At 42.6% G+C, this 20,349-nt stretch overlaps 1 protein-coding gene across 1 annotated transcript in view; it reads right to left on the bottom strand.

Moving 5' to 3' along the window:
* The window catches only part of TANC1 (tetratricopeptide repeat, ankyrin repeat and coiled-coil containing 1), a 235,757-nt gene that overhangs the window by 174,566 nt on the left and 40,842 nt on the right, over window positions 1-20,349 (bottom strand). The window contains 1 exon segment of the mRNA XM_034643399.1: window positions 6,955-7,074. The gene's annotated coding sequence lies outside the window, so the exon portion shown is untranslated.

Below are 20,349 nucleotides of genomic sequence, written 5' to 3'. Positions count from 1 at the left end.
TCAACCAAGTAGGTTTAGAGGGAACATACCTCAACATAATAAAGTCCATATATGAAAAACCCACAGCTAACATCATCTTTAACAGGGGAAAACTGAGACCTTTCCCCCTAACATCAGGAACAAGATAGGGATGTCCACTCTCACCACTTTTATTCAACATAGTAATGGAAGTCCTAGCCACAGCAATCAGACAAGAAAAATAAAAGGAATCCAAATCAAATCTTTATAAATATAAAAGGAATAAAAAATAAAATCCTTTATAAAAATAAAAGGAATCCAAGTCAAATCCAAATAAAACTTCAACTAGTTGCAGATGACATGATACTCTGTATAGAACACCCAAAAGACTCCACCAAAAAACTGCTAGAACTGATTAACAAATTCAGTGAAATATCAGGATACAAAATCAACATATAGAAATCTGTTGCGTTTCTATACACTAATAATAAAGCAGAAGAGAACTAAGGAATCAATCCCATTTATGATTGCACCAAAAACAATAAGATACCTAGGAATAAACCTAACCACAAGAGGTGAAAGACCTATACTCTGAAAACTATTAAACACTGATGAAAAAAACTGATGACAAAAAAAAAAAAAAAAAAGGAAAGACATTCCACATTTATGGAGTGAAAGAACAAATATTGTTAAAATGTCTATACTACCTAAAGCAATCTACCCATTTAATGCAATCCCTCTCAAAATACCAACAGCATTTTTCCCAGAACTAAAAGAATCTTACAATTTGTATGGAAACACAAAAGACCTTCAGCAGCCAAAGCAATCTTGAAACAAAAGAAAAGCAGGAGGCATCACAATTTCGAAATTCAAGTATATTACAAAGCTGTAGTAATTGGAGCACCTGGCTGGCTCAGTAGGTAAAGCACATGACTTGATCTTGGGGTTGTAAGTTCAAGTCCCCACATTGGGTGTACAGATTACTTAAAATCTTAAAAACAAAAACCCAGAGCTGTAGTAATCAGAACAGTATGGTACTGGCATAAAAATAGACACATAGATCAATAAAACAGAATAGAAAATCCAGAAATAAACCCAAATTATATGGTCAATTAGTCTTTGACAAAGCAGGAAAGAACATCCATTGGGATAAAGTCTCTTCAACAGATGGTGGGAAAACTGGATAGCAACATGCACAAGAATGAAACTGGACCACTTTCTTACACCATACATGAAAATTCAAAATGGACTACAGATCTAAATGTGTGACCTAAAACCGGGAAGAAAACACAGGCAGTGACCTCTTTGACATTGTGGTAGCAACTTCTTTCTAGATAGGTCTCCTGAGGCAAGGGAAACAAAAGCAAACTATTGGGACTACATCAAAATAAAAAGCTTCTGCACAGTGAAGGAAACACTAAAACAAAAAGGCAACCTACAGAATGGGAGAAGATATTTGCAAATGACATATCTGATAAAGAGTTAGTATCCAAAATCTATAAAGAACTTATACAACACCCAAAAAGCAAATAATCCACTTTAAAAAATGGGCAGAAGACATGAATAGACATTTCTCCAAAGATATCCAGAGGGCCAACAGGCACATGAAAGAATGCTCATCATTCATCATCAGGAAAGTGCAAATCAAAACTACAATGAGATATCATCTCACACCTGTCAGAATGGATAAAAACAACACAAGAAATGACAGGTATTGGCAAGGATGTAGGGAGAAAGGAACCCTTGTGCACTGTTGCAAAATGGTGCAGACACTGTGGAAAACAGTATGGGGGTTCCTCAAAATTGAAAAATAGAACAACCTTATGATCCAGCAATCACATTACTGGGTATTTACCCAAAGACGACAAAAATACTAGTTCAAAGGGATACACGCACCCCTCTGTTTATAGCAGCATTACTTACAATAGCCAAATTATGGAAGAAGCCCAAGTGTCACTTGACTGACAAACGGATAAAACAAATGAGGCATATATATTCACACACACACACACACACACACACACGGAATATACATATATAATGGAATATTACTCAACCGTAAAGAATGAAACCTTGCCATTTGCAACAACATGCATAGAGCTAGACAGTAAAATGCTAAGTGAAATAAGTCAGAGAAAGACAACTATATGATTTCACTCATATGTGGAATTTAAGAAACTACCCTATGATTGTACTACTGGGTATTTACCCCAAAGATACAGACGTAGCGAAGAGAAGGGCCATATGCACCCCAATGTTCATAGCGGCATTGTCCACAATAGCTAAATCGTGGAAGGAGCCGAGATGCCCTTCAACAGATGACTGTGTTAAGATGTGGTCCATATACACAATGGAATATTACTCAGCCATCAAAAAGAACAATTTCTCAACATTTGCTGCAACATGGACGGGACTGGAGGAGATAATGCTAAGCGAAATAAGTCAAGCAGAGAAAGACAATTATCATACGGTTTCACTCATTTACGGAACATAAGAAGTAGGAAGATCGGTAGGAGAAGAAATGGAAGAAGAAAGGGGGGTAAACAGAAAGGGGAATGAACCATGAGAGACTATGGACTCTGGGAAGCAGACTGAGGGCTTCGGGGGGAGGGGGAGGGAAATGGGATAGACTGGTGATGGGTATTAAGGAGGGCACGTATTGCATGGTGCACTGGGTGTTGGTGCGCAAATAATGAATCATGGAACTTTACATCAAAAACTAGGGATGTACTGTATGGTGACTAACATAATTTTAAAAATATTAAAAAAAATAATAAAATAAGATGTGGTCCATATATACAATGGAATATTACTCAGCCATCAAAAAAAACGATTTATCAACATTTGCTGCAACATGGACGGGACTGGAGGAGATTATGCTAAGTGAAATAAGTCAAGCAAAGAAAGACAATTATATGGTTTCACTCATTCATGGAACATAAAAAATAGGAAAATCGGTAGGGAGAAAAAAGAGAAGAATGAAGGGGGGGATGAACAGAAGGGGGAATGAACCATGAGAGACTGTGGACTCTGGGAAACAAACTGAGGGCTTCAGAGGGGACCGGGGTAGGGGACTGGGATAGGCCGGTGATGGATATTAAGGAGGGCACATATTGCATGGTGCACTGGGTGTTATATGCAAATAATGAATCATGGAACATTGCATCATAAACTGGGGATGTACTGTATGGTGACTAATAAAACAAAATAAAAATTATTTTAAAAAAATAAAAATAAAAGAAAGTAATTTAAAAAGACAAAACAGAACAAACGAGCAAAGGAAAAAAAGATTAGAGACAAATCAAGAAACAGAGGAGGCAGGTTGGGGGGATGAGTGAAATAGGTGATGAGGATTAAGGAGTTCACTTGTAATCAACACCGGGTGTTTTATGTTGAGTCACTATATTGTACACCTGAAACTAATACAATACTGTATGTTAACTAAATGGAATTAAAAGCTTTAAAAGAGAAGAGAGGCTTGGGATGCCTGGGTGGCTCAGTTGGTTAAACATCAGACTCAGGTCATGATCTCAGGGTTGTGGGATTGAGCCCTATGTTCAGCTCTTCGCTCAGCACAGAGTCCACTTGTCCTTCTCCCTGTTCTCCTCCCCACTGATTCCACGATTCCACACACACTCACTCTCTAAATAAATAAAAACTAAAAAAAATCTTGTCATTAACACCTATTAAGAAAAAAATATAGGACACACAAATTTGAGTAACACCCAGTTCCTGCCCTCAACAAAGTCAACCTACCAACCAGAAGTCTAAAATAGCACTGTGGCATCACGGGAACACAGCGAGACAGAGTGTCATGGTGTCAAAGGTTCTGGAGTCAGGCAGACCAACCCACAGGTTCAAAATCCCCCAATCCCAAATCCACCATGCTTTACTTGCTCTGTGATCTTGGGCCAGTAACAATCTCTGAACCTTTAGATTCCATGCTTATGTGGCATCTGAATGTATCAGTTAGATAAGCGTCTGACCCTTGGTTTCGGCTCAGGTCATGATCTCAGGGTCCTGAGACAGAGGCCCCATCCCCCCACATCCCCGCTGGGTTCGGAGCTCAGCAAGGAGTCTCTTAAGACTCTCTCCCCCTCTGCCCCTCCTTCCCACCCCCACACATACTCGCTCTAAAATAAATCTTTTTAAAAAAAAATTTTCCTCATTTATAGAGATAATATGCCACAGAATAGTTGTAAAATTAGAAATAACATATAACAAGTATCTAGGATTATGCAGAGTACAAAATGCATATTATATGAACGGTCATAATTGTCTCGTGTTATTGTGTCTGCTTATATAAGCCCAGCTACAACTTTGAATGCCTATAATATTTAAATGTCAGTGGAATGGCCTTTTTCTTTTTTATTTAGGTTATTAAAATGATAGAATTTAATTGCAAATGAAGATATGGGGCTGACTGAGGGAGGCTGAAGGATGAGTCACACATTTCTGGCTTGAATAATGCCAATGACCAAAGTGGGAAAAGCAGACTGAAGCCTAGGTTTGAGGGGACTTGGCGGGGGGGGGGGGGGGGGGGGGGNGGTGGGGGGGGGGGGGGGGGGGGGGGGGGGGGGAGCAGGCAGACAGGAAGCAGGCACTAATTGGGAGGGAAAGGAGTTCAGTTTGGATATTCCTAGTTAAAAGTAAATATGAGTCATCCAAGTAGAAATGTCCAAGAGATTGTTTGAGACAAGGGGATGAACTCACTGAAGGACTTAGGGGTCATTAACATGTGGGTGGTGGCTGAAACCACAGAAGTACTGAGGTCCCCGCAAAGAGGCTCAGCAGACTAAAAAAAAACCACCAAGGATCAAAGCTCAGGGAACATGAACATTTGAGGGCAAATACAGTAGGATCTAGAAAGGAATTAAAGAAGAAGAAATGTAGTCGGAAATGATGCAAAGGAACCCAGAGGAGGAAGTGTCAAATGAGGAGTGGTCAATACTATCAAGTGCTAAGGAAAAGTCATGTCAAAGAGTTCTACCAGAGGCCATTTGTAACCTTAACAAGAGCAGTGTCCATGAAGCTGAGGCAATGAAAAAGCAGGTGACAGGTCATCTCTAAAGGTCCCTCCTCAACAGTAAGATTCTTTGATCTCAAAATATAAACTTATTCTCCATCAAACCTTAATTAAAACCTCAAATAACAAGTTGCAAGGTTTTCCTTGAGAGAAAGGGAATTTGCAAAAGAGACATGAACATTTAACATGATCTTTGCTATTAAGCTCCTATCGACTTCCTGAAGTTGGTCCCAGGGAAGGAATAAAGAAAAATTAGCTAATTCTCTACCACCCAAAACCTCCCGGAAGAGGGAAAAAAATGTATCCCTTACTAAATAAATTTCCTGTCTAATAAATCTCTGAGGGCAATACATTTAAATTGCTAGTTCAATACTACTTTGAAAAATGTGTTACCATAGGTCAAAAAGCTTTGGTTTCAATATGCAAATCACTGCATACTTTGAGTGAAATTCCATTTAAGCATATTCCCACCTGTATTTCTCAATAAGACTTAACTCCTATTAAATTTAGAAAATTGTTCTTCAATGTCCTTTTCCTCATTCCTTGTATACTTAACAAGGATAGAAAGTGTTGTCCCAGGCAATTTTAACTTAAAGTTATACAATGGTTCTACCATGCAAATTATGGCACAATAAGGGAATGTTTGTCTTGGCTGTATGAACTGGTTAAACTAGTTAGTAGAGTTGAAAAATAATTCCCCCAAACATCTGCTCAGCCTAAGAAAGTTTCTTTGTTTTTAAGTCTAGTCCACATACAAATATTTTTCAAGAAGTTATACACTATCTCTGTTTGAGTTTTAAAAATACATATATAGCAGGGACTCCCCATCCCCAAAATTCTAGTTCAGCACACCTGGGGGGAGGCCCAGTATTCTAATTTTTAAAACTTCTCCTTAGATTCAGCTGTGTTCTCCCCAGCTTCTCCTGCTGAGAAGCTTTACCTTTTGGCAGGATCCCCCAAAGTTTTCAGGGCAATGTGACCACTGCATTCTTTATGACAAGCAAAGCATGGCAGGAGGGGTGAGGGCAGAATGTGAAATCATGCCAGCGAGCCACACAGGACAGATGGCAGAGCACACCTGCATGTTACATGGACGTTCCAAGAATTCAGAGGTTTGGAAGTGGCATTCACCTTGACCCCCGTATCTCCTATGGGGACCCTTCCCAACACCCACAGAAAAGGAATATAGGGCAGTCTTCAGAGCCCTCAGCCAACCAGTCTATCCTGGACCTCCTGGGGATTCCTGCTCCGTGGCCTCAACTGTGAGCAGGCGAGCATAAGAGTCTCCAAGCTGTGCTCACTTAAGATGGGGTTGAAGACCCCGTTTTCAGCCAACTCTCTTCATAAGGAAAGAGGAACTATTTGAGTCCTACTAACTGCCACACATTAGAGCTAGGGAACACAACTAACAATGTGAACAGAACAAAAGTTTTACCCAACAGGAGCCTCCAGCCTCACCCAAACCCTTGAAGTAGGTATTTTTGTTTGAAAATTCACATATAAAACTGCAGTACAGGAAAACCATAGTACAGAAGTTTAACGACTTTCCTGAAGTTCCTGAAGGCACACAACTAAAAAAATCCTTGAAATTCAGGGAAGGGAAAAGACAACTCAGAATAAGTTAACAGGACTTCTGTGTTTGCGAACTGTCAACAGTAAGGTATTAAGCTATTCACACGACACATATTAAATGTTTTCAGTGGAAAAGTACCATGCTAGGAACCATAAAGAGACCCAAAACGTTGAAATGGGCACAAAAAAACTGGAAAAGTTCTGGGGGGAAAAAAACCATATTGAAACATCCCCATTAATAAGAGTGCTTTAACAGTAATTAAGACCCCAATTTTTAAAAAAAAATTCTTAAATTTGACTAAAAACCCAATTTACTTTCAAAGCCCTCAAAATTTTAAGAGAATAACTCAGCTTGGAAAACAGGGTCAGAGGACGGATTCTCCGTGAGTCCCACTCACCTTGCCTTACCCCAGACTCTGCGTGCTTGCAACAGAGAGAGGCGGTCTCACTCGGGGCAGGGGAGGGGGCACCCAGAAAGCTCCTCTGGACAAGTCAGCCACAGAAAGCTAGAAAGAAAACTGGAAAAAAGAAAAGCTGTGAGCACACTTGCCCTAGGAGACAAGAAGCAGAGTTTATAAAACCAGCTACAACCTCCCAGAAACTCCCAACAGAGCCATGAGGAAGAGGAAAGAGAGGTCAGCACATACATGCTCTTAACAGAGGGGAAAGCAAGGTGAGCAGCTGGCAAAAGCAAGAAAATTCGTTCTTTCTTCTGATGCCCTCTATCCCATCTGAGCTGACCAGGGACATTTACTGAAAGCCTACTGTCCTGAGCAAGGTACTGAAGGATTTGTTACTTCTCCTCTCTCAAGTTTTCTCTTTAAGTGATGCTAATAGGTTTACAGCCCAAGACACAAAGAAAGGTTTCAAAGGTTTGAGATAAGGAGCCAAGAACCTCCCTAAAACACTCAGGGTGCTGGAGTTCCCACATTTCCTGCCGCACTCCTCCCAGGTCCCAGCTCTCTACACAGCTCACTCTTTCTGAACACAATGCCCAGTTTCACACCTCTGCTCACCTGTTCCCTCATCCTGAAGCACCTCTCTCCCACTCTGGAAATCAGTCATCCTCCCAGCACTGCTCAAATATCCTCCAGGGAATCTCACCAGGCCTTCCTCTCAGGGACCAGAGCTCTAGCAGCCGCTTCCTTCTGCCTTGACCTCCCCTCCTACCAGTTTCTCCAGGGCTGGTCTTACCTGCCACCCCTCCCCTGACCTTCTGCTCTTGTGACAAGAGGAGGCAGATACCCAGTGCATGCTTGTTGAATGAAGGACTCCAAGAAGAGGTTCCCCATGACTGACTCAGTCTAGTTCCTGGGAAATGCTCTTCTGCAACGATGCTATCCATGCCCAGCCACGCCAGCCACGAGGCTCGGTCCCTGTCAATGCCCTCACAGCGCTGCTGCGGGCTTCACTGCCAAAAAGGACGGAATCGTGTGTACTCACATTTAGGCCAACAAAGCCACCTTGGCAGGGCAGCAGACTCTAATAGGCTTGTGCACGCAAAAGCTGGGTGGAGGCCTTTTCTCCCCTTTAAGTCTGTTTAATGAGGAGCTCTAGAAGACATGCCCCCCTTCCCCACCAGGACTTCAAAGAGGAGAACAGAGTGCAGAAGCCTTTCTCGGGAGGAAACTGGAGACGGATGCAGGGCACAGGTTCAAGTCTTCCCTGACTACAGAGACAGCAGAGATCTCGCTGAAGCAGAACGAGGAGAGACCGACGACATGGACCAGGTAATCACCTAGGATCAAATGTTTCCTTGAAAAAGGCCCCCTGTTGCGTTCAGCCACAAGCCCACAAATGCTGCCCCGGCTTCCAAGCGCCCCAGGTTTTGCCGCCCCCAGGTTGCTGACCTCGCTGGTAGTATTTAAGCATTCACTGCGGGACAGCACCACCTGGTGAGCGGCAGCTCAAGTATCTCAGGGCGGCCTCCTATTATTGGCGCATAACAGGGATCACCTGCCCCTTTACAGAAGGTTCTGGCAGCAAGGTAGGGAATCCATCTCACAGCTGATGCGAGTACGTCAGCCAACCTCCTTTCTTAAAGCACACCTCAGCAGAAAAGGCAGGCATCTCATTTGTCCCAGCCACACCTACACACAAGTATTAAAAGAATATCCACCACAGCCCACAATATGCCAGCTGTCAGGCAGACCCTCTGCCCAGAGGACCCCCCGCTGTGTGGGCACCCTTAAAATTACATCTGTAACAGGTTATGCACACACATACTTTCCCTCTGGCCCTTTCTCCACCGAGAGCAACTCATCTGTTACACTACTTCTGTAAGGACGGGGGAAAGGTCCTTTCTGAGTTCAAGACCACAAAGACACCGCTATAAATTACAGAGTTACAGAGGTCCCAAGGGGAGGCGGCTTCCTGCAAGAAGAGGGACCGTCCCTACAGCCTGCCTTTGTGGTGATGAGATCACAGAGTTTAGATTCTGTATTTGGTCCTACATGGGTTTTAAGGGCCATATTCAGTAATTATAGAAAGGAAAAAAAAGCAGGTCAATGAGACCAGAGGAACTCTGACTGGTGTTTGAGAAGTTACTTATAACTGCAGTGAGATCACTCACCTACTCAAACTCAAAAACTATGCCTCAAATCAGTCCTTCAGAATGAATGTTAGGTTAGAAAAAAGTGCAACTTTCTACTTCTTACTTGCTTTTGTTTCAGTATTCCTCCATTCAAAGGGCTCCATTCACTTTCAATGCATAATTCAAAATTTGGGCCCAAGAAAGTTTTGAAGAACAAGCATTATGCCACAAAATATTCTCCCGTAAAATTCAAAAGACAACAAAGTACACTTATTGGAAGAATTTTTATGGAACCTAAAACACAGGAGTTTAGAGACCAGGTGAATGATATCCCTCAGCTGCCAATCAGTAGCTCTTAATTTGCAGATCTGATTTTTAATTGGTGCCTAAAAAAAAAGACACCTTAAAATGCTTTGAATTACTAGAGTTTACTTCCTGGTCATCACTCTCTTTCAAAGACAAAAAGACTTCCAAGTTTTTATCCAACAGAAGTATTCATCGGAGAGAATTTTTATCATCTCTCAGGTATCTCCCTAAACCCTAGATGCGGGCCTCCTCAGACCACAAAACCGACTGCCGTGCGTGTTCATGGACCAAATCGTGTGACCACTGGTTCCGTGTGACAGTCCCCATCCTTTGGCTGTACAGGGTTCTGCAGCCCCCAACACGGCCCCACTAGACCATGAGGCCCAGAGAGGTGACGAAGGTCACAGCCCACTGCACATGAGAGTTCACAGAGGTGCAGGTCACAGTCAACTGCATAGACAGAGTGGAAAACAATGCCACAGAAATGCTAAAGCGAGGAAAGGAATGTTCTCGTTGTTGTTTTGTTTCATTTTGAATGCTGGTACTTGACAGCAGGCTTAAACACAGGAGGAATATAGGGAGGAGAACCCCACGGACTCAGCATGCATTGGGGACAGGAGCAGCAAAAGGCATTATTTTAAAATTCCTATTTTCATTTCAAATCCTGCAGCTTCCATTTTCCTTGAGACGCAGGTACTGCTGGTATCATTACATCTCACTTACACTGAGGGGGCTTGCAATCCTAACCACCGGACCAGCATCTCCTGGCGAGCTTGAAAAATAAATGATGCCCTCTGATGCCCAGAAAAACAAAAACAGACTCTCCGGGAATGAGGCTCAAGTGCTGATACTTTATAAAGCTAACCGGCTGATCTTAATGTATAGCCGGGACTACGAACCACTGCCCCTGCCCCATCCCTGGGCTGTTTTCTTTTTACTTGACGGTTTGGGGGCAGCAAGGAAATATTCATGCCTTAAAAGGGGGGGTGGAAGGACAAACAAATAGACCAGGGAGAGAGCTGCAGGAAGCTGAAGTGATGGCCTGAAGGGCACACTCCCTCAAGGAGAAGACAGGAGTGGAACAGCCTGGGTTGTTCCCCAAGTAAGCCCTGGACGGCAAGAGGGAAGAATTCAAAGCTCATCTGTAAAGCACATTCCCAGGTCAAGTGTCTGCTATGTAAGAAGTGATTGTAATATGATGGGTTTCATATGTGAAGAATCTACTGAGCTGTATCTACCCCTGTGATTTCTCCTGGTTCTTCTAATAACAACATTAACAGGTTTGTTGTTTTTTTGTTTTTTTAACTGATGATCCATTTTTCCTTGTTCACCAAATCTAACAAAGCAGACGCTCATTACAGGCTAACTTCCTGGAGTTACAGCGCCCAAAAAACAGAGCTTCCCCACGCATAAAACCCAGCTGGCTCATACAAGGGCTGAACCCAGATGTGATTTTAAATTAGCATCGTTATGTTCTCCAATGTGACGGTGGCTAGATACGGAGGAGAATATAGGCATCTGGGTGAAGGATGAGGACTGCAGGAATACAGTCTCCAGTTGAGGAGTTAATTCTATTCTCCCTTCCCTGTTCTTTAGTTCTTAGGGCTACCTGCTCTCTACCCATCCTTCTGAAACAGTGACAAAAATCAGGCAGCCCAACTTGGACGCCTCCTTCCCAATTTCTGTCTCTCATGGGAAAATGAACCAGCTTTGCCTAATCATCCTTTACCAGTATTTCCCAAAGTATGTCCTGCAGGCCACAGTAGCAGAATGAGGTCATCCCTGGACACCAGCTCAGACCACATAAGGGGAACATACTACCTGGAGCAGAGCCCAAGAGTCTGCATTTTAATCAGCCACACAGACACAACAGTCAGTGAACCAGTCACAAACCCTCATCCATCCCCCCTTTGAAATGGTTCACCAGATGGGCTAAGTCTCTCCAGAACCTCTGCCACTTCCCCACTGGGGTCATGTTCTCCCAATGTAGCTGGTTTCTCCAATGTGACTGCATGACCACTTTCTCAAATACCACTTGGACCCCAGCACAGCTGGCTCGAGTCCCTCTGCTCTGAACTCACACCCAATGCAAAACTTCTCTAGCACTTTCACTTAGGATTTCGGGTCTGTTAGTTCTCTCTCCCAACTACACGCTAAGCTTCTTGAAGGCAGGCTCCACATGGTCCCTCTGTATCTTCCACAGGGCTCAGTGCATCTTAGGTTTCGAGAATAGTAGCTGACTGACAAACCCTTGCCTCCACCCTGGGTTTTCCTTCATTCACCTTCTTCTCATTGTCCCTGAGAAAACATTCATTCTCTCCTTTCCCTAACAAAATTGCTTCAGGCATGGGTGGGAGAAAAGAGTTGCACACTGGTGTGGAAAGCGTGGAGGGGACAGCAGTCATAAACTAGCAACCTCAACCATCCAGCAAGCAGCTAGGAACCAAAAGTTAGTCTTTGCAGCTGCCACAATCTGCAAACATTCAGACAGCTCAAAACACAAACACACAGCTCAGAAGAGAACTCCCCAGCCTCTCCCACCTTGATCCAACACCTCTTTCGCGGGCCCTCCCTGAGAGCTATTTTACTCCTCTTCTAGATAGGATTCTAACAGGAGGGAAATATTTGGTTTCCTAGGTCACTGCAAATTAAGAGGGTGGTGGGTGACTGTTAAATCAAGGCATAATGACAGCCCTGAGAAAGTATGACAGGAGACAATTTATAAAATCCCAACAGTAGATTACAGGCTGTTACACTTTAAATAGACTTTCAATCCCCAAAAGTGTCCAAGGACACCAAAACAAAGCATTTCAAAACAGCACAATTAGTGGCCCTGAAAGACTATCCCAGGCACTAAGAAAAGGTTATTTCACTTTCAGTAGGTCTCCAAGCTACTCTCTCCCGGAGAGAAGATGCCCACATGGCCAACCTCAGTCCCTAGGACCCACGTGTTGTCAAAAATAAGAACAGGTACTGTATCCAGCTGCAGTGAGCTGACTCTAGGCGGTCTCCAGCACTACTGAACGCCGGGACAGACTTTCAAAGGCTGGTACACAACCCTTGGCATTGCCATTCTGATCAGGAACCTTTCAACTGCCTACTCCCATCCTTGTCACACACTCGCACTTCTCATCATCTACCTTTTCTCTTGGTATTTGTAAGTTAAGCTCCTTACCAGATCTAAACTTCTTGACCAGAGGGATACCATGCACGGACACCATGCCCCCCACCTCTGCCACTCACAGCTGATGCCAGTTCCCTTTGTCTAGAAGCCCAGGTGGTCTTAAGGAAGAAGGGATTTAAATAAGTGTGTTTTAAAATTAGCCCAAGCATTTCTTTTCTTTTTTTTTTTTTAATTCTAACTCCAGTTAACATAAGCCCAAGCATTTCCATAGCCTTTAAAGATGCTGATTTTCCTGCTTTCCTAAGGAGTTAAAAAAATGCAAGTTTAAATGTTAGGATTCTATGATCAATGGGGCAAGCTTCGGTTTATCTTGGAATCTAATCTGTCTGGGACATAGAGCCAAGGAATAAATTCTGCACCATTGCATGTACCTATCTGAACCACAAAGGTTAGGGTGAGTTTTTCCTTCATCTAAAAGCAACCTAAACTCAAAAGGCTTCAATGATTTATCTATTCAGAACTGACTACTGGGTAACTTCATATTTTTGTTTTGATAAGTAATAGCCTTCAAAAGTACTGTTTTGCTTTGGAATTAGTAAAGAGAGTACTTGAATGAATTTAACTGGCAGTTCCCTAATAAAAGGTTTATGGTTTACACTTGGTTCAAGAAATTTTTTTTTTTATCTACACTGAGTTAAATACTTAATCTATTTCCAGATTCACAAAAGCAATTCTCAGTCTTGTTTCAAGCTCATTGTTGAATGTGTCCCTTACACTCAGACCCATTCATTTTACAAACAGGCTACAATGACCTACCAGAGTACTGGAAACCTCTCTCTTTTAAGAGGGTGGAGGTCAAGGTTGTCGGGACTTCCAGGCCTGGCCTGCTGTTTTTTTCAGCTTCTACAGCCCTTCCTTCCCACAGCTGAGGCCTCTTGGCTCTTGCCCCACCTTCCTTCTTTGGCTCAATCCGGCGGGAATTTCTAGAATAGAGATTTAAACAGTTTGGGCCAAGTTGTTTTTGCTGCTTAACCGGCCCTGACCTTGTGTCTAGTAACTCGACTTCTTTCTCCTGCATTCCACAGGCCTCCCTCACCCTCTAGCTCAGTTCTGATAACCTACAAGTCCCTGGGGGCTGAGGTGCTTCCTTGCCCTTGGCAATCCTCCAAGGGACCAGAGGTCTTGGAATATGGGTGCCCTTGTCAGGCTACTCTCTCTGTGCTAGGCCACTCCAGACCACCATGTGCCACTCCACCAGCACTGAAGACCCCTGTTCTTTCCTCCTGGCACACTAAACTTCCTCCCAGCTGCAAACAGTAGGTCTGTTGCCCCGCTACATGCCTCCCACCCCTGGGCGGGGAGTTCCAGGCCCAAATGGGGCCTCAGTAGGAAATGACTCAGCTGAGGGTCCCGTGGCCAGAACACAAGTCACAAGATCTGGATCTTAATCTATCAGAAATGAAAATCCCAGCAACAAAACATCACCAAAGCAAGAGAAAATAGAATGTGTCTTTTCTCTGAGAAAAATGCCCCCGTGCTGACAGTGGGTACGGTGACGCCATGGCAGCTTCGTTCACGAGTTCTAAGGTGAAACCTGAGGAAAACTGGAGAAATGGCTACAACTGTGTCTTCCCTGGGTGGAGGGGAGCAAAAAGGCTTCTTACAAACCACTCCAAAGCTAATACTGATGGCTACTGAAATTACAAATATGAAAACAATGAGGTAGGTCTTCTTTCCAAAGAAATCAAGTCATGTTCTAAAAGTCTGTTTAAAAAGCTAAATTTATATGTACATTTTTATCAACATCTTTTTTTTAAAAATCAGACAATATTAAAAACTCTAGCTGGCTAAACTGAATCCAAATTCAAAATAACATGAAAAACTGCAACCTTCATTTTCTGATCAAAGCTTATTCTTGCAATACCTATCATTTTCTACAGAATTCTAGAATTTTCTGCTTTCCACCACTATTTTATAGAAAGACATTTCCCCCTTGGCTTCATATCTTTGCTTTTTGATCTTGTTAACAATCCCGAAAATTCCAACCTTGCAATTTTTTCAGTCCTGGGAAGGAATAACACACAGTCATTTAAAAACCAAAAGCAGTGTCAACACTTCCTCAATGACACAGCTGCTGTGAGTGACCAGTGAATAAAAACTTGGTTTCATTTTTTTTTTCTTTTTGGAAAATGATGACTTTGTCTCAAAATAATTCTCAAAGTTACTGAACACATGATCAAAAACAGTAAGGCATCAGTAAAGCAAGAAGTACTAACTACCTGTGATAAAGTACCACGAAATACATGAACAAGAGGGTCTGTCCAAGGACTCTGGACAGGAGAGGACCCATTCTCTATGCTATGCATTACATGGAGCACAAGTTCTATGTTACAAACCTAAATATACGTATTAGGCATATGATCCAGCAACCCTACTTCTGGGTATTTATCCAAAGGAACTGAAATCAGGATCCCAAAGAGACATTTGTACTTTCATGTTCATTGCAGCATTATTGATAACAGCCAAGACTGAAGAAGCAAACTGAATGTCCACTGACAGATGAATGGATAAAGAAACTGTGGTATATACACACATGGAATATTATTCAGCCTTAAACAAGGAAGGAAATCCCATCACATACTAAGACATGGATGAACATTGAGTATTATGCTAAGTGAAGTAAGCCAGTCACAGAAGGTCAAATACTGTATGATTCCAACTCGTGAGGTACCTAAAGCCGACAAACTCAGAGGCAGAAAGTAGAATGGCTCGTTGCCAGGGGCCGAGGGGAGGGGGAAGTAGGGAAATGTTGTTCATTGGGTGTAAAGTTTCAGTCGTGCAAGATGAAAAAGTTCTAGACATCTGCTGTACAAGACTGTACCTATAGTTAAAAATACTATATTGTACACTTAAAATTTTGTTAAAAGGGTAGATCTCATGTTATGTGTGTGTGTGTGTTTTACCACGAGGAGGAGGGGGGAAGGAGGAGAAGAAGAAACAACAGGCTCAGGAATTCAGATGATGCTGGCTTCAAAGTTCCCATATTGCCTGCATGCAAGAGAAGTATATGTGATATAGATTAGCTTATAATTCAAGGCTGGAGTGCAGGACAGGAAGAACGGAGAGGGGACAGGGAACCAAAGAAGACTGAAGGAGTTGAGGAAATCATCAAAATAGAGGGTGACTCAGCTCAGCCCCTGAAGGATTAAAGTGAGCCTGTGGTGCCTCCAACAAGCCTGGCCGGTGAGTATATGGACACTGAGCTGGTCCAAGCCAAAAAGGTAGGCTGTGGGGCGAACTTACATAGAACGAGCTCCACACTTCCAACCCGTGACTCAATCACTGACAGCTAGAAACTGAAGCAAAACCAAAGGAACTGGTCAGGGCATCCTAAGCCATTTATAATGTAGCCTCAGAGTTTTGAATGTTTTCCAAATCCTGGAATAGACCTTGCTCTGTGACAAATAAGTAATATAAAAAATTATAAGGCACAGCTCTCCATCTGGGCCAGTCTGAGTTAAAACAATCAGAAGGAAGACCAAATAAAGTATATAACATTTCTAAAGAAAGGAATAAAAATATGATATAAGAGTAATGCCCCATTTATCCAACATCCCTGAAAAATTAGGTATGTTAAGTAAATGAATCATTTAGATCATAAAACTGCTCCCTTTAAGTATAAAACCTGTGTTAAGGGGCACTTGGGTGACTCATTCCATTAAGCGTCTGCCTTCAGCTCAGGTCATGATCTCAGTCTTGGGATCAAGTTCTTCATCGGCCTCCCTGCTCAGTGGGGAGCCTGCTTCTCCCTCTCCGTCTGCCCCTCTCCCCTATTCATGTGCACACACATTCTCTCTCAAATAAATAAATAAAATCTTTTTTAAAAAACCTGGTGGGATATGGACTGGTGTGGGATAGATATTATGGAATAATTATGGAATTATCTTTATTTTATTGTGTGATAATGGCATGGGGAGATCTTATAGTTAGAGATACATAGTGAACTCTTTACAAGTAAAATTACATAGTGTCTGGAATTTGCTTTAAAATGTTCTAACGAGGTAAACACCAGTGAAGGGTTAGTAAAACAAGATTGGCAAACTGTATTTGTGAAGCTGGTTGGTCGGTATATAGCAGTTCATTATATTCTCACTACTTGTATGTTTTTCTACCATAGCCATAATAACTTTTTTTTTAAAGATTTTATTTATTTATTTGACAGAGATAGAGACAGCCAGTGAGAGAGGGAACACAAGCAGAGGGAGTGGGAGAGGAAGAAGCAGGCTCACAGCGGAGGAGCCCGATGTGGGGCTCGATCCCATAACGCTGGGATCACGCCCTGAGCCGAAGACAGACGCTTAACCGCTGTGCCACCCAGGCGCCCCCATAATAACTTTTAAAAGCCCCATGTTACCCATTTGGAATAGAACTGTCTCTAACATTTACAACCCAGATTCCAGCTACCTTATTAGTGTACACAGGTCTCTCTTAACCTGGAATATCTTTTTACTCCACCTGGACAATTCCTATTAACTCCCCAAGACCCTACCGTCTTGCGTTCATTCCAGAGCAGAGGTCTTCATTTTCCCTCTGCTCCCACTATATCTCATTCATCTCTATTCTGTACCCCTTCTTATACTGGCTCGTATTTGCATATGAAACCATCTGCCCTCTTAGACTGTAAGTAAGGGACCCTAATTTGTTTATCATCATATGCCCAGAGCCTGGCACATAGTACACACCAAATAAATATTTGGGAATCTAACAAAACCTAACCCAGAGTCATCACAAAAACCCAGTTACTGTCCTGCCAAGGGATCTTAGAAAGGCCTGTCAGGCTGCACAGCATGTGTTCTTTCCAAGCTGATCTCCTTATACAGTCAAGCATGCCTCCAATTTCCAGATTGTCATTTCTATGGGTAGAATCCCTGAATACACATCAGTGCTCACAATTCAAATGGCCTCCAGATAAAAGAGCCCTGGGCACACACTTAGGAGACAGGTGCATGTAAACACACATGATCTATCTATCCTGGACTGCTCAGAGGGCTTTTCTGCTTAATTCCAGAAGTGCAACTGTGTTCAGGAAAACTAGATTGCCAAGTGATACATAACTGTCCCTGTACAATACCTACATCTCCTGCCTGAATAGGAGATAACTAAGAGTGCCAGCTGAGACAGGGTGGCACTCTGGCCACTCCCCTTACAAGAGCTGTCACCTCGGGGTGCCTGGGTAGCGCAGTCGTTAAGTGTCTGCCTTCGGCTCAGGGCGTGATCCCGGCGTTCTGGGATCGAGCCCCACATCAGGCTCCTCCACTGGGAGCCTGCTTCTTCCTCTCCCACTGCCCCTGCTTGTGTTCCCTCTCTCGCTGGCTGTCTCTCTGTCAAATAAATGAATAAAATCTTTAAAAAAAAAAAAAAAAAGAGCTGTCACCTTGAGGGAGTTGCGTCCCTCCCCGCCTCACCCCCACCACCAGTTGATTTCAAGTCTCGATCCAAGAAAGAATACTTTCAAAGGCTGTTGTGAGCAAGTAAAATCATGTATATCTAGGATTTTCAAACCTATTTTTATGTAGCAGAACTCTTTTCTTGTACAATGACAAAAAAGACATAGATCTATTAATTTCTGTAGGAAAAATGTTCAGTTTACGTTTTTAAGTTTTTTAAATGGTGGCTGACAAGTCCCCTTTCCCGTCCTCAAACTTTGACTTAAGGCCTGTAGCACATACTCTAGCCATTAATTATATGCCGCTCCATATTGTTTATCGTTCTCTTGCATGTGGACAACATGGTAATGTAGGAAAGACAGAACTCTAAAGCCACAGTAATCTAGATTCTTGTGCGAGCTTGTCAATAGTTTTCATATACCATTTTTTTTAACTTTAGAGCAATATTCTTTGGATGTGTGTGGGAAACATTAAATTTGAAAATAACATTTAAGTTCAGGAATTCCTTCTGTTTTAATTTTAGTTGTGTTTTGTTCAATTTAAATAAAATTAAAATACTGTCTTATTTTAAATGTGCACAGGAAAGCTCTGAATGGTAAAATTACTTTTCTGCATTTTTTTAAAAATTTGTACCAAAAGCATAGATTACTTTTGTCATTGGGAAAATAATTAAAAAAAAAAAAAGCCTTAATAATTTTCAGTTGAGTGAGAGAAGCGTCCAAGCCCTGCCCTCTGGCTTCAAATGTAAACTTTAAAAACCACAGACGCCTACCAACTGAGGGCAATGGATCAAATACTAGATGAATGTGATTATTACTGTATCATTCATATGTAAATTACCTGTTTTAAGTTAACCATTCTCCTTATATTCTCATTTACAATATTATCTGTAAGATGATCAGATATTTTAGTTTAGGGTCCTGTGCTAATAAGGTAAGGACATGGGTATCTTAGCCCCATGTAACTCTAGACTCCAGGCATCTCACAAAGGCACAACCTGTATTAGCAAACCATTTCAAATACCGTAGTAATGATCCACAGCTCAGAAGCTGTTTAAATGAATGATAACACATTATTATACTTTAACTTAATAAGCCCCGTTTTCCCACAGATGATGGAAAGATCCAAGTAGCAGCACTATGGTGCCTAGAAAAAGACCACAGGGCCAGAGGTCAGGAAAAAGTTGAGACACTGGCTACACCACTCAACAGATGTGGGTGTCCAACCGGGTTATGTCTACACCATTCATTAGCTATGTGTGTCCAAGAGCGTGCTGACTGTACCACACAACAGATATATGACCTTGAACCAGGCTCTTTAATTCCAGCTTCATATACAAAGTCAGCAAACTGGATTAGGTATGTTCAGGCACTTCCCATTGTAAAAATTCAATCTAAATCCAAATTTTTGACTGAATGAGAAGAAATAGGTATGCACAACCCTTAACACATTGGCTGGCATGCAGTAAGCATGTCACGAATGCTAGCAGCTGTTATTAGAACGAGGAGGTTTCGGTTTATGCGTTAATACATGCCACATATTTGAATTTCTTTGGTGGGCTTTTCTAAAACACACACACACACTTTAAAGTCCTATTTTAATCAGCACTGTTAAGTCAAAAAAGCCCTTCATAAATTATGAAGCTCTACATGAAAGGACATGAACCTCTCGAGATCGGCTGGCTTTGTTTTGTTCTAAATGAGACTTGCAGTGAACTCCCACAGCAGCAGGAAGAAATCATGAGTGCTGTGAAGACTCACTCAGCACCCATTCACTGAATATTGCTCCGTGAAAGTTGCAGCTGGGGAAGCAAATATCAGTGAGACCTGCCTCTGGGTCCAAACAACAGCAAGTGATGAGAGTGCCAGGGGTAACACACTGTTGAGGGGCCCAGACAAGTAAAAGGTTATGGGGAAACCTCCAGAGCAGAGGTCTCTAATTGGCTACAGAAATTCTGTCCGGCCCACATGCTTTGCTTGTGTTTTTCTTTGAGTTAGGTAGCCAAGACTTAGAAATAGCGAAGTCATAGGTAATGAAGGAGTTCTAGCTTCTCTCAGAAGTTCGCCAGTATTGAGCCCACATTTCCACTCGCAGCACTCCACCTCCACCGCTCCCTTAGTTAACCCCCACACTGGGGCTAGGATCAGATGCCATTCACTGTCCGCTCCCGGTCCGCTCACTCCGTCTCTGGCTCAGGATTCCATTTGCCTTGGTCCACGCCACTGGCACACAACCCAGGAGCTTACCATCTCCACTCCACCACACTAGCCCTGTTATTATCTTAGACAAATAACCCATCTTTGTTTCCCTCTGCCAAACTGCAACATGAATAGTATTTACATCTTGGGGCTGGTGTGACGGGAGATGTGCTGCTACCTGCAAA

This window comes from Ailuropoda melanoleuca, chromosome 2 (genome assembly GCF_002007445.2).
Source record: "Ailuropoda melanoleuca isolate Jingjing chromosome 2, ASM200744v2, whole genome shotgun sequence".
Lineage (NCBI taxonomy): Eukaryota > Metazoa > Chordata > Mammalia > Carnivora > Ursidae > Ailuropoda > Ailuropoda melanoleuca.
Note: the sequence above shows the minus strand (reverse complement) of the source record. Positions and strands in the feature narration are given on the sequence as shown.